At 34.0% G+C, this 13277-nt stretch overlaps 1 protein-coding gene across 1 annotated transcript in view; it reads left to right on the top strand.

Annotated features, from left to right (window-relative positions):
• Positions 1–238: 238 nt before the first annotated feature.
• Positions 239–13277, top strand: part of LOC129229339 (protein-methionine sulfoxide oxidase mical3a-like) — a 123362-nt gene continuing 110323 nt past the window's right edge. The window contains 1 exon segment of the mRNA XM_054863631.1: positions 239–444. The gene's annotated coding sequence lies outside the window, so the exon portion shown is untranslated.

Raw genomic sequence — 13277 nt, forward strand, 5'->3', positions numbered from 1 at the left:
CCTCTGTAATAAGAGATTTATCTCATGTCGTTTGCTTAAAATTGAATGAAAAATATTAATTTTCATGACAAAAATACTACAGTTTAGCACTAAATTATGTTTTTATGTCTTTAATGATCACTAGATGGCTCTCTCGTAGAAAACTCTTTCACTCATTCACGCATTTTTGGTGGTTACCAATTCCATTCGCTTGAGCTTTCAAACGAATTATTTGTCAGTTGTGGGGTGTTTGGTGACCTGTAAATTCATTCCATTCCGTATATGTTTGTGTGTTCTTCAATCTTGAAAAACTTATAGATAGGATTGATTATAACTCGTGTGATTTTGCACCCTCTCAACAGAAGTTCTATCATGAGTTTAAAAGTTTACGGTTAAAGAGAAAAAATAGGCCTAGTGATTGTTACTCTGCCCTGTTATGACTTCTGCAGAGTTGTTTCCATGAAGGTAATTATACCCTTTTGCATGAATCATTAACGCCACATTGTTTAGAAATGACGTAATGCATATTTCTGGGGGGTTTTTTTGTAATTTTAAAAGCTATTTACCAAGATTCAAACACTGGAATTCGAACTCTCTTCTGTTTGTTTATGTTGGTAGCTTTTGAATTAAACGCTGGGCTCTATTTCAATACTTGTCTGTAAAACGATTCCCAATAGCTCATTTTGAAATGTTTTTAAAATTTAATCTGAATATTTAATCAGGATTTTGCTAATACTAAAAACTTTTAAAATGTAAATAAACATTCATTGGTTCTTACCGGAAAAGGATTGACCGTTTGAAGGCAGAAAGAGTGAACATTTGTTTATATGGCGTTTTTGTTTTTTAGATCTACGTTAAGAGTTCCCTTTTAATAAGTGGCGGCCAGAATTTTTTTTTTAAAGGACATCTGATTAAATTTGGGCTTGGGGAAATGGTTAGTTTTCCTTTTATAAGGTCAAAAAGGAGCATTTCCGAGTTTCGGAGGGGTTTTTTCCTCTCATCCCCCACCCTCCTAACTATGCTCCTGCGGTTTATTGTTATTAAATTCAAAAATTTGACACTCAATATTTTTATTGATCGAAGCTAAAATATTAATTGTTTTTTAAATCAACTTTGCAGTCGTTCGATAGTTTATTTTGGGATATTTTATCAACACATGCATTGTGAATTGCTTTTATTATTTTTGTGTTACTTGTAATTTTTATTCATATGTGTATGTCACATTATCATAAATGTGATGTCGAATTTAGTTTATAAGTTTTGAATATTGTTATTACTAAGAGTTGTTATTGACCGACGCATTTACAACCCGACGTAATTAAACACAATCTGAAATTAGAATCGAAGGTTACTCAGCAATGAGCTGCAGAAAAACGTGAACAATTGTATATTACTGTTTCTAAACAACAAAATGTTGTGAGAAATGACCTATAACTTTTCATTTTCATAATAAGTAAAGAATGCAGCGTTCATGTTCATACTAATGCATTATGAAAGTGAATCAACTTAATTTTTCTCACTTTGGCTGTAGCATTCTTCAATCAGATAAGGTTGAATGTATCCCCCCCCCCCTTTTTTTTTCACACATTGATAAGATGGGGAGTATTTGACATGTACTATTTTACATTCTGATCTTATCAAATACTATCAGGAATGTGAAAACATCCACTTTCTTGGCTCATTTCCGAGAAAGTCTTTTAGGTGATTTTTAAAAAAATTATTAAAAAAAAATTCTCAAATTACTTTTTCTATCCTAATCTTTTAATTCTGCCTTGTGATTGTTTCCAAAAACAATAAAAAGTAGTTTTATACAGTTTGACTAGCTGACCTATGCAAAGCCGAAGCATTCTCGTTAAATGGAAGGAATTCAAAACCCTGATTTTTAAGTTTTTTTTTTTTTTGAAAAATAATAGTTTATTTTTTGCTGATGGCGGTGAAAAAAAATCTGTAAAATGTCTTATTAAACTTTAAAAATTAAAGTGTCCTGAAAAATACCAAGTCATCCTTCTCTCTCTCTCTCTCTCTCTCTTTTTTATTTTATAGTTGCATACTTTGTGTAAAAACATAGCAGTTAATGTTAAGTAGTAGGCTGATTTTCAAATGAATTGACACATTAGGTTCGACACAATTTGAAAAATTTCGTTGTTATAAACATTAAAACTTTCCCAGGAATAAATTCTTTTAAGTGAATAGCTTTCTAACCAGGTGATTATTTGTGAATTAAATTACTTAGATTTTACAAATTCCAAAATACTTCTCAAGTCCCCATTTTTTACATAAGTGTTACCTTTATAAAAGTTTGTAATTTCTTTTCTAAAAATAAATAATCTAAAAAATCTTGATTAAACTATAATCTTAAATACTCAGTATTAAGTCAAAATTGTATACATATTTATTTATTTTAGAAATTTTAGGCATTGTTTTTCTCATGAGTGTTACTTTGTTTTATCCTATATAAAAGGTAAAGCTTAGGATAAATATCAAATTAAAGATTAAATATTTTTGTTGCACTTACCATGAATAGCTAAAAAATGGTAACATTGAAACCAATTTTTAAAAGTTAAAGAAAAAGTTAATAACAAATGCTAAATTTTAGTTACAGTAACACTCATGAGAGACGGTAACACTCGTGAGAAATAGGCTCATGAAACAATTTATTGTAGAGTTTTGACTGTAATTCCTTTAAAGTATATAGTTATTTGAATACCAAATCATAAGAATTACGAGTTTTTTTCCTAAACAATGCACACAAATTTCATTTTTGCAAACATCAGCTTTGTGTCAGTGTTCACTCTTCAATTTTTAAAAATGTTAGTTAAAACCCCTCCTAATGGACACCCCTCTTAAGCCAATTTTTATTTCCCTGATTCCAAGGCAAATAACATTATTAAACCCCTGTCCTGCAGACACCTCTCTCGATTGCAAACAAAAAAAATTTGTCCCGTTAGTGTCCACATTAGAGGGATTTTACTGTATATGTGTGTGAAAAAAGGTATCTCTTTGATAAAGATATGAGTTAAAGGCAATACAATATAGCTATGGATCTACTCATAATTTGGGTATCTTTTAGCATGAGTGTTACTCCCTTCTTATGATTGTTACCTGTTTAAAGTAACACTCTTGAGATTTTTGACGAATTCTTCACTGGATGATTGTTACCTGTTTAAAGTGACACTCATGAGATTTTTGACGAATTCTTCCGTGAACAAATTCTGTCTGTGTTTTTGAAAACTTAATTTTCTTTAAAAAAATACATTACTGCTTAACTGTATATTGCTGTGCAGTATAACCCTGATTTAATGTTTGTCAAGGGACTGGGGAAAATTATCGTTAAATCAAAGATATTATTAAATTAAAGAGCATAGACATTCAATGCAGTCAAATCCGGATTAGTGAAATGTATCGTTAAACCAAAGGTATACTGTACTTTAAAAAATTTTACAAAATAAATGGGTAACAATCATAAAAGATGATTAAAATACTCTTCACATTGAATTGTACATTTCACTATATATGAAATATGTAAGGAATAAATATATCCATTTTTAGACATACAAATTCTAAGAAACAAATATGGCTTCCCTAACTCTATTGCTAACTACGATAAAGAGAAATTTTGTACATTAAAAGATATTTAACTCCCTCGAACAGCCCTCATAAGTAGCACTTAAGGGCACAAACTGCATTGAGATTTTAAAATGTTAGCAGTTCAGTAATACCTAACAAATATTACTTCTTTCTTTTATTACACAAAAAAGAATAAAGTTTATGAGTACTTTCCAGTCAGGACAAGGAAATTTCCATTGCTAGTTAACTAGAGTATTAGAAAAGACTTATTAATTTATAACCATGGAAAAAGACACTGAATTCAGTGAATTTAATGTGAAACAATGCCTCACTACATGTTAGGGGGGCAATGGCCCCTCCCAAAACCTTGTGAATGTAGGAATTTTTTTTTAAAGAAAGAAAATATTATGAGGAAAATTTTAAAAATAGCACATGAGTGTTACTTTAATAGAATTTTTAAGTTTTAAATGTGAGAGAATTTACATCCCTCTTCTTGAAACAAAACTATTTTATTTCTAAAATTTTGCTTCTCGTATGCATCATTTCTTGACACAAACGATGGACAATCTTAGGACACTTGGACGATCTATGGATGCTGCTGTCCTCTGAGCACACCTATAGTTTACAAGATCAAAGATAGCCTAAATTTGTGTTTTATGGTTTAATTTTGAAACTTTTCTGGAGGAATGCCCCTTATTCCCATGCTCCTCCACAAATGCAGCCAAGGTAACTAAAAATTAATGTCCATTTCTTTAAAGCAATAAATTATAAATGAAGAATTTTTTGGTATTAATCTTATCTTAAATTTTATAAATTCTTCCTATTTCTATTGTTATTTTTAATTTCTAACTTGGCATAAAAACTTAAAGACGGGTACGGGAGGTATTTTTTCGGAAAAATCAATGATCTGGCACTGCTTGAAAAGTGACATTTAGGACAAAAATCCAAAGAAAGTGAAAAAATTCCAAATGGCCCCTCCCAAAATGATCCGCTAGATCCGCCACTGCTACATGTTTATGCAGTTATTTACCAACTATTAAACATTTAAATTTGTTTACTATTTGGTTGCAGTATTGAAGTATTTGGCTGGAAAGGAACATTCCGTTTATTTGCTGAATAAGCAGTATAACCAGATCTGCCAACTTTTGAAAAACTGGATTAGTAGCACAGTTTTATGCGGGGGTGGGGGATAAAACGGTAAATTTAATTACGAAAGCAACATACGCAATGTATAATTCACAAATTCTGTACCTTAGAGCCAGATTGACAAGACAAAGCCAGAAGTCCAAAAAATGCGATTTTCCATTTATTAGTGCATTGTATGCAGAAGACTATTCCACATCGAGCCATGTAACCGTAATTAGTAAAAAAAAATCTTTCTAATTTTTGTACCAGGTTAAAAGAGCATGCGTCCCTCCCTTTGCATGCGGCATACACGCCAGAAAAAGTTTTTTCCTCTCTCCCGGACAAGTAACACTTTGCTTTGAAAAAAAATGCAAATAATCGATATTATTATTTATTTATTTTCATCAGTTGTGGCAAGATTATTTCATTAATTTTTAAACACACATTTGGAATTTTGTTAGAAAAGCAACATTATCTAAGTGAATATAATATGGATGTTATCTGTATTGATTGAAAAATTTCCTGTGATTGTAAAGAAAAGTAAAAAAAGAAAGAAAATCACAGGTTTTGGACACGTTTTCGTAGCGTCATAGTTCAAGGCTATGTTTGTAGAAACTACGATTTTTACGTAGCAGTTGACAGCTCTGAGAATAACCAACACCAACCGAACATGTGGTGCATCTCTATCCCTAATGTATTTTATTATATCTTGATCTAGATTTTTCATGTTTGTGTGATGTGTATTGTATTCTGCCGGATCTTGTTAATGCGAAGTTAAATCGAACTAGTGTTACAATTAAGCAATCATTAGCCACATTTTACGACGCAAATTTTTGATTTGATGGTTATATTTTCAACCCTAGATGCCAAATATGATGTCTAAAGTTTTGAATGATGCTGAAGCTATCAGTTGGATAATAAGTACAGTAGAACCCCTCCTAACGGACACCCATCTTATGCGGGCAATTTTTATCTCCCGGATTCCAAGGCAAATTACGTTATGAAACCCCTGTCCTGTGGACACCCCTCTATTGCGGACAAAAAAAATTTGTCCTGGTTGTATCTGCATTAGAGGGTTTTTACTGTACACATGTCCAATTAGGCGCAAATGAATAAAAAAAACCTTTAAATTGCATTAAAGTGAAAAATAATCAGCCAAATTAATTTATTATTCCCCAAGACATTTTACTTAAAAGAAGCCTTGAACAGTCAGATGAAAGCAACGCAATTCTATAGTTGGGGCAAACCTAACCTGGCAGTGCACAATACTGTAATTAGGATCTGCAAAGCCTTCAAAATACTGCCAGGTTAAGTTTGCCCAAACTATAGCTATCGACAGAAAGTTGACTAAATACTGAATTGCGTTGACGAAAGCCTTTGAACATGGAACCAAAAAGTTTATAACTCATTTTTTGTTCAATTTAGAAATTTTGAACAGATGCCATCTTCAGCAAAAAAAATCAGCACTTTTGATGGACACATAATGTTAATATGTGCAAGTATTTTTTCACCCCCCATATTAGAGAATTTATATGAATAATGTCATAAATTGTAATACATATTACACTGATCGAATTTTTTTCTAACCTGCCTGTAAATCTTCCTGATGAACCACTGTTATCTATTGGAGAAAACTGAATGGAAATCCACGCAGTGTTTTTTGAGTTTATCGAGTACAAACGGGCATGGCGGAGGACTTTGTTTTATAATGTAGTGATATCATTAAGTGAATATTGCCCCCCCCCCCCTAGTAGCATTTTCCCATTCCAGTATATAGTTTTGGTTATGAAAGATTTCTCTGTTGTCAAAAAAAAAAAAAAAAGAAAGAAAGAAACACCAAATCCACCAGGAATAAGGCGCTTTTTAGAACATAAATTTAATTCATTTCAGAAACAATGAAAAGAATTATTTCAAATATTTACTCAAACAAATAATAAGTTAAACAGATTATGACAAGCATTTACATTTTATTCATAAAATATTTGATTACAACATTAATGATCATGATATTGTACATCATCCATCTTGTATGATGTACATGCATTTATATTATGAACACATATAGTAATAATGGATAGATAAAATTATTTAGGGCAATGGCCCTCCTCTTGTATCTGCCCCTGGGGCCATGTATAATAGTTAATGTTCTATATTTGAAGCCTAGTGGATCAGTGTTAGCGCTTCGTGCTCACAGGCTTGGGTTCTATTCCCGGATTGGACATGGTTGACTCAGCCGTTCATCCCTTCAGTGGGTCGATAAAATGAGTACCAAGCGTGCTTGGAAACCAAACACTGGGGGTTCCACATTCGGCTAACCTCTTAACCAGAACATCTGCCTTGCACCCCAGAGCCCCTGGTTAGGAGACCTGAGTTGGGCACAATAGGTCCTGGCCCTCACGGGCTGACGTGCTACAGGGTTTGGTTTGGTTCTATATTTTAATTTATTTCATACAAAATGTGTTTTTCCTACCTTTTGAAACTTCTAATTGCTCGTTTGTATCTCTAGCTTGTAAGATTCTAAGGTCAAAGTTTTGAATGTGTTGGGTCAAGTAGTGCATCTAACTTAAGTTGCAATCAGATATGATGTTTCAAAAGAGCTCTTTGCTCATTTTTTGTTAGAAATCACTGTTTAATGCAAGTTGAAATAATGCTATAAGTTAACCACCATTTAGTGATGTCTCGCCAAGATTGTCTCCAACTTGGTGTTATATCACCTGGCGTACAATGTTAAGTTTATGGGAGCAGAATTCGCATTTAACGAGCAAACCCCGCTTAAAGTGAGCAATATTTTTAGGGATTTACAACATTTCTGTTGACTTCCAGCAAAAAGATGAGTCTTGAATCCTTAAAAAGAAGCGATGACGTTTTCAAAGCTCAAATTCAAGCTAATTTAAATGAAAAAAAATCAATAAAAGCGACGACGATAATAAAAAAAATTGTTAAGAATTTGAAACTGAACTACCATCAACTTTAATATGCAGAAAATTTTCAGCCATTTTTTAAAGTTCAAAGGAATTAACCAACTTCTTTGGCACTGTTGAGAAATTGAAAACAACTATAAAAGATTTTTTAAGTTTTTTTTTTACACGATCACGTTTTTTACTACCACCAAATATCACTAGACGTTAAATCCCGGTTATCACAAATTTGCCATTTCAGCTGCGCTTGCGTGCGGACTTAGCTTTTTGAGCTTTCTGTTTTAAGTTTTCGTGTTGTTTGTTTATATTTAGGTTGAGCGAGAGTCCCAACAAATTAATGAATGCGATTAGAATATTTTGACAGCGATTTCATGATAGATTATATGAAACTACGAATATGAAAAACTAATAGTGTTTATAATGCAAAGAGAAAAATGACGCCTCAATATTTTTTTGGTTTGGAAATATTTATTTAACATAAACGTAAAACACGTTATGTACTTCAAAAATGATCGGAATATGAGTACAGATATCCGTCTTTTGCGGATATTTTACGTTAGGAGTAAACAGCTTAGTATTATACATTTTTATTTAGGTTGATGGTTCGGCTTTGCATTAGAAGTGATTCTGCAATTCTAGTACGCTCTTCTGATGTAAAAAATTTGGCCTGAAAAGGGGCAGAAAAATCAGACACCGAATCCATTAATAATTAAGACTCAAAATTCAATCTTTACCGAGGCCTAAAAACTAAATAAGAGAAAGCTTTGTGCATGGCCCCACTCAATACTTAAGCGCCAGCGCATTGAGTGGGGCCATGCTTTGTGATTTCTAATTTATATCTGTTACTATCTCATATTTATTAACAAATTTAAAATGTTTGTAATGTAATTAATTTTAGCAAGATTTTTGAAATCAACGAAGTCCGCGCGCAAGCGCAGTTGAAATGGCAAATTTGTGATAACCGGGATTTAACGTCGAGTCCTGGTCTCTTCTCTCTCGTTCGTTATAAGCAAGTTCGACTGTAAATTGAAATGATAACTTTCTTCTAACTCTCTCAAAAGTGCTTTTCCAAGTTGCTAAAATTTAAATGATGCGCTGTCGTACGAACATTTACATGGCTGACCCCATCCCTTTTATCAACTTGGCATCTTCTAGCTCAGCCAGTCGAGCTTGCGATATCGTTTAATTTTCCCATCCACCATTTGAGATGTTGTAGAAGAACTTCATGCTTGAGCACCACCGAGGGTATCAGATCAATGTTCGTGTCAGTCAATTCCCGCTTAGTGCTTATCTCTTTCAAGATAGGTTTTTATAAATAGCAGCTGAAGGTAAACAGACTGACTCTCTTCTCTTTCTGTAGCTCTCTTTTGGGAAAGCCTTCCAACGGAGAGCATTATTCGTTTTGCCTTGGATTTTTTTTTTTCCAAGAGTCTCGTTGACGTGTTTCGCGAGTTTCAAGCACTCCCGGACATTGCCTGCTACATTTTTTTTTTCTCTCTCTTAATGTGCGGAGGAAAAGTGGAAATTCCTTTGGATGCACTTGAATTCGCGTATGAGGCAACATGTTTCGAATTTCGGATTGATGTGAGCTGTAAAATTTTCTTTGAGGTAAAGGCAGATGAAAAGAACAGTCAGTGGCGCCCCGAACTTAAATTTTTGGGTGAGCGGGATATCTCAATTTGCCGAATGGAACTCCAAATTTTGCCGAACGATGATAATTTTGCCGAAACAGGAAATTTTCAGAAGGTCGTGGTGACCTCCTATCGGGGCGCCTCCGATAGTAGTTGAGCAGGAGGGAAGAATACGAGAAAATGCGGTTTGTGTTCATGTCCACTCAAATTTTAAAAGAACATTAGTAACAGGGGTGAGCTCACATGTGGATAGCCCTTTTTGAAGACATTTTTCTATCAACCAATTTTTAAGAATGCAAATGTAATCGTTCCAAATTTCTGTAGCAATCCACGATAATTTTCTTGGATAAAAGACAAAATTAGCAGTTGCCACATGCGATTGCGACTAAATGAAAAAAAAAAAAATACGATTAAAAAATCACCTGTCATTCGCCACCCGATTGTCAAAAAGTAAATGAATAACCTGAAAGTACACAAAAGGCATTGAGTATTGTTAAATTCTTTATCCTCAAAATCTTGAGGCAGCCTTTAGGGAACTAGTGTCCAAACTATATTTCTTGCATTATTTAATGCATTTAAAATAGTTGATTTCACCAAATGAAAACAGTTTATTACTTCGAGTAAAAAAAAAGTGGCCACTATTTCAAGGAAGTGGCTACTAATAAAATTGTTATTGCCGGCGACTAAAGAATTTACTCTTTACTACTATAAAAGCAAGTATTTGGCAAATTATTCAGTCAACAAGTGATTGCTAATCTTTTAAATTGTTGAGTATTTCTAAAATTGTCGTGTCAAGTTATCGACCCCGCTTTCAAATGCGTCGCAATCACGTCTATTACTCGACGATGTTGATTTTGCAGAACAGGCCTTTATGTCAAGAAGGTATTGACGTGAATGATGTGAAATACATTGCCGATAACGCGTGATGACGAATTTTCAAATGTTAAACAATTTAAAACTGAACCTACCTTTTTACCGTCGATAAAAGTGAATTGCCGACGTATATTTTTCCGCCCCCTCCCCTCCTCCTGAGATTAAGAGAAAGAGATGCAGGCGGTGTTGAAGTTCACGAATACTTTTGATTCGCAACGAAGTTTCCAACTCATAGTAAAATGTCATCTGATACAGAATCATTGCAGCGTTACATTTGTTTTAATTATTTTCTTCTGGCGTATATCTTCGTTTATAGTCTGCGCCTGCAGCGTCTTCTCGTTGCGAATAGCTAGTATACTAAAAGTCCAATTATGGATTGTAAAGAATTGGCAAACGTTCAGTTAAGACGAGTCTATCTGAATGAGGGTGAAAAGTAAAAATTTGATGCGCGTGTTCCTCTCATTTGAATGAGACTGCTTAATTTATAGGCTAACATACATCTGCAAATGCTGACATCCCTAAAAGGTAATAGATGTGCCCATTTTCCGCCTGTAAACTGGATGTTTGCCTTTATCATACAATCCGTGGTCGGACTTAGTATGTTGATACAGTGGCCGCCGCTTATATGAATCACATTTGTTCTAAACAATTTTGATTCCACAAAGCGGCTAATTCAATAAAGCTGGATTTTGTTCTGTGTTTGACAATTTGATTCATTAAAGCGGCTGATTCAATTAACCGGTGCCCACTGTATTATCAAAGCATGAATTTAAAAGAAAGAAATGAATACATGGAATTTGAGGTTATCTAATAATTTTATATGAAATTGAACAAAAAAAGAGCTTGGTAATGTGGCATAGTGACTAGTATCGCAGTCAGAATGCTTTTTTTTTGTGTGTGTGTGTGTTGGAGATTGAGGTTATAGCAATCCCAAAATTTAGTTTTCATACTAAAATTGGAAAATAAACTTTTAGCCATGGCCCATGTGTTCTGTTCTTTGGGACGAAGTTGGAACATTTGACCCAAAAATCCCTAAACAAACACTTTGATAAAATTATTTAATCCTCTGTTTTCAAGTAGTTTCGGTGTATGCCATGTTCCAACAGAATAGTAATTTCAAAGCCGACAGTTGAAATTCCATGTGGAGATGATTAACTCATCTTTGCAAAATTTCTTATCAACTTGTTTAAAAAATGATTTAGAGAACTATTCTTGTCATAAAAGGCTAGACAAACTGACTTGTTTTTACCCTCCTTTCTCCTGTCTGTGTCAAATCTTGCTTATGCTACCGGTCTCGCTCCTGTACGCGTCCCTGGCTGTCTAGCTTGTCTTATTCGAGAAATAAGTCAAGTACAGTCAAGCGTTTCATTCTGGCTTGTCACCCCTCCACGAAGAAGCTTTTTGTCCGCTGCAGGCTATGCGCGTGCGACTGGGAAATGCTGGAGGCGAATTTCCGTTAGCTGATCGAAGTCCTCAACCCACGACAATTCAGTGTTAATAATGAATAATAATTTGGTTCAATGCTCAAATAATATTAATGATATTATCTGTGACAATTTCGTTCGCTGAAAAAAATAGTTTTGAGATTTTAAGATAATTATTTTCCTTTTGACTGACTGTTAGCATAACATGCCGAAGTCGACGTTTTTCCGTTTTGATTTATTTTTTATTCATTTTTTTTTCTTTAAGTTGATTTTTAGTTTTGATTTTTTTTTATATGACCGCGTCCCGTGCAGACACACAACTTTCCCGCCATGAATACATTGAGATATTGATGCAAATTTTTAAAGCCTAAATTTCTTTTGAAGCAGAAACTCCATTTTGCATGTGAACTTGCTTTTGGACAAAACCATATGCTTTCTTTTTGGTACGGCTAGAAAGCCCCCCCCCCCTCCCCCCCCCCGTTCATCCATCCCATAGATCCATCCATGGTATCTCCCGCCCCAACTCTATTCAGAGAGAGGATCTGGAAAATTTACGGGGGAAGTCCAGAAGAAAAGCTTTTCTTAAGGAACGTCAATTTTAGAATACTGATCAGATTATATTTTTGGAAATCTACTGACTACCAGAACGCTTGAACTGAAAGAAATTTTTCCAATTTAGAAAGTCAAGATTAGATTCCTTCACCTCCTTGAATACAGCAAAAGAATAAAATTTCAAAAACTATTTTGTTTTTTACACATGACTTTAAATAATAATTATCGTGTGTGCTTTCAATAAGCCATTGCCTGTTTGGTGATATTTTGATAGTTGAAATGGTAACCCTAACTCCAGTGGATGAACCCTAAACTCCAGTAGGTAGCGTTCATTGTTGACCATTTTTACATTTCTTCATTCCCCTGAAATGACACAGAACTTCGATGGGATTATCGGTCCCCGCGAGCAAACTGACAAAGGGCCCGCCTTGGTTCTCGGTGGCCCTGTATGTAAGAAGATACTTTTCTGTAAGATTCTTTCCTGTTTTCATCATAGAGAGCTAATCACAAGCATCAAGTGTTTTGAAACACTTATGGTTTCATTTCTTGACTCCTGTGTCTTCATAAATTCCACGTGTGATGACGTATTATTTAGTTTAGCAATAACATTACCGAAAATTTTCTTTTGTTGTGTCATAAAGGTAACACCAACGAACTAAAACAGATTACTCTTTATAAACGGGTGGTGTAAAATTTTATTTCAAAATGTCACCTGAAACCGATAATATAGATTGCCCTGTTCTCAACTGTCATCGACGCGGAAAATGAAAAGGCATTTCAGTCTACTTATGCAATAAGGTTACGAATTTAAGTCCGTGTTGCGTCAAGATAGCTTACGGTTCCCGGATTAGATATCGCTAGTAGGATTTTTATTTCTTTTAAAATTAACGCCGTGGAAAATGTCACGACTACTTCTTTTCATTTTATTCCTTGTACGCCTCACTCGCTGCTTCCGCTCTGCGTTTAATTCGATTGAAATTTGTCGTATCAACCTACTTTTGCTTTTTAATACAAAAGATTGTCCTGATATTTGGGTGTGTCATTGTATTTTTATGTTGGTTGATTTGAAAAAAAAAAAAAAAAAAAAAAACAAATTGTTAAAAGTACGCGAAGATAAATATTGAGAAATTTACGCTTTGACGTATTGTAACCATGGTGTCCGCTGTCCTTTTTTTGGTCAATTTATTATTCCCTATCCACAGATTTTC

This window comes from Uloborus diversus, chromosome 9, assembly GCF_026930045.1.
Source record: "Uloborus diversus isolate 005 chromosome 9, Udiv.v.3.1, whole genome shotgun sequence".
Classification (NCBI taxonomy): Eukaryota; Metazoa; Arthropoda; class Arachnida; order Araneae; family Uloboridae; genus Uloborus; species Uloborus diversus.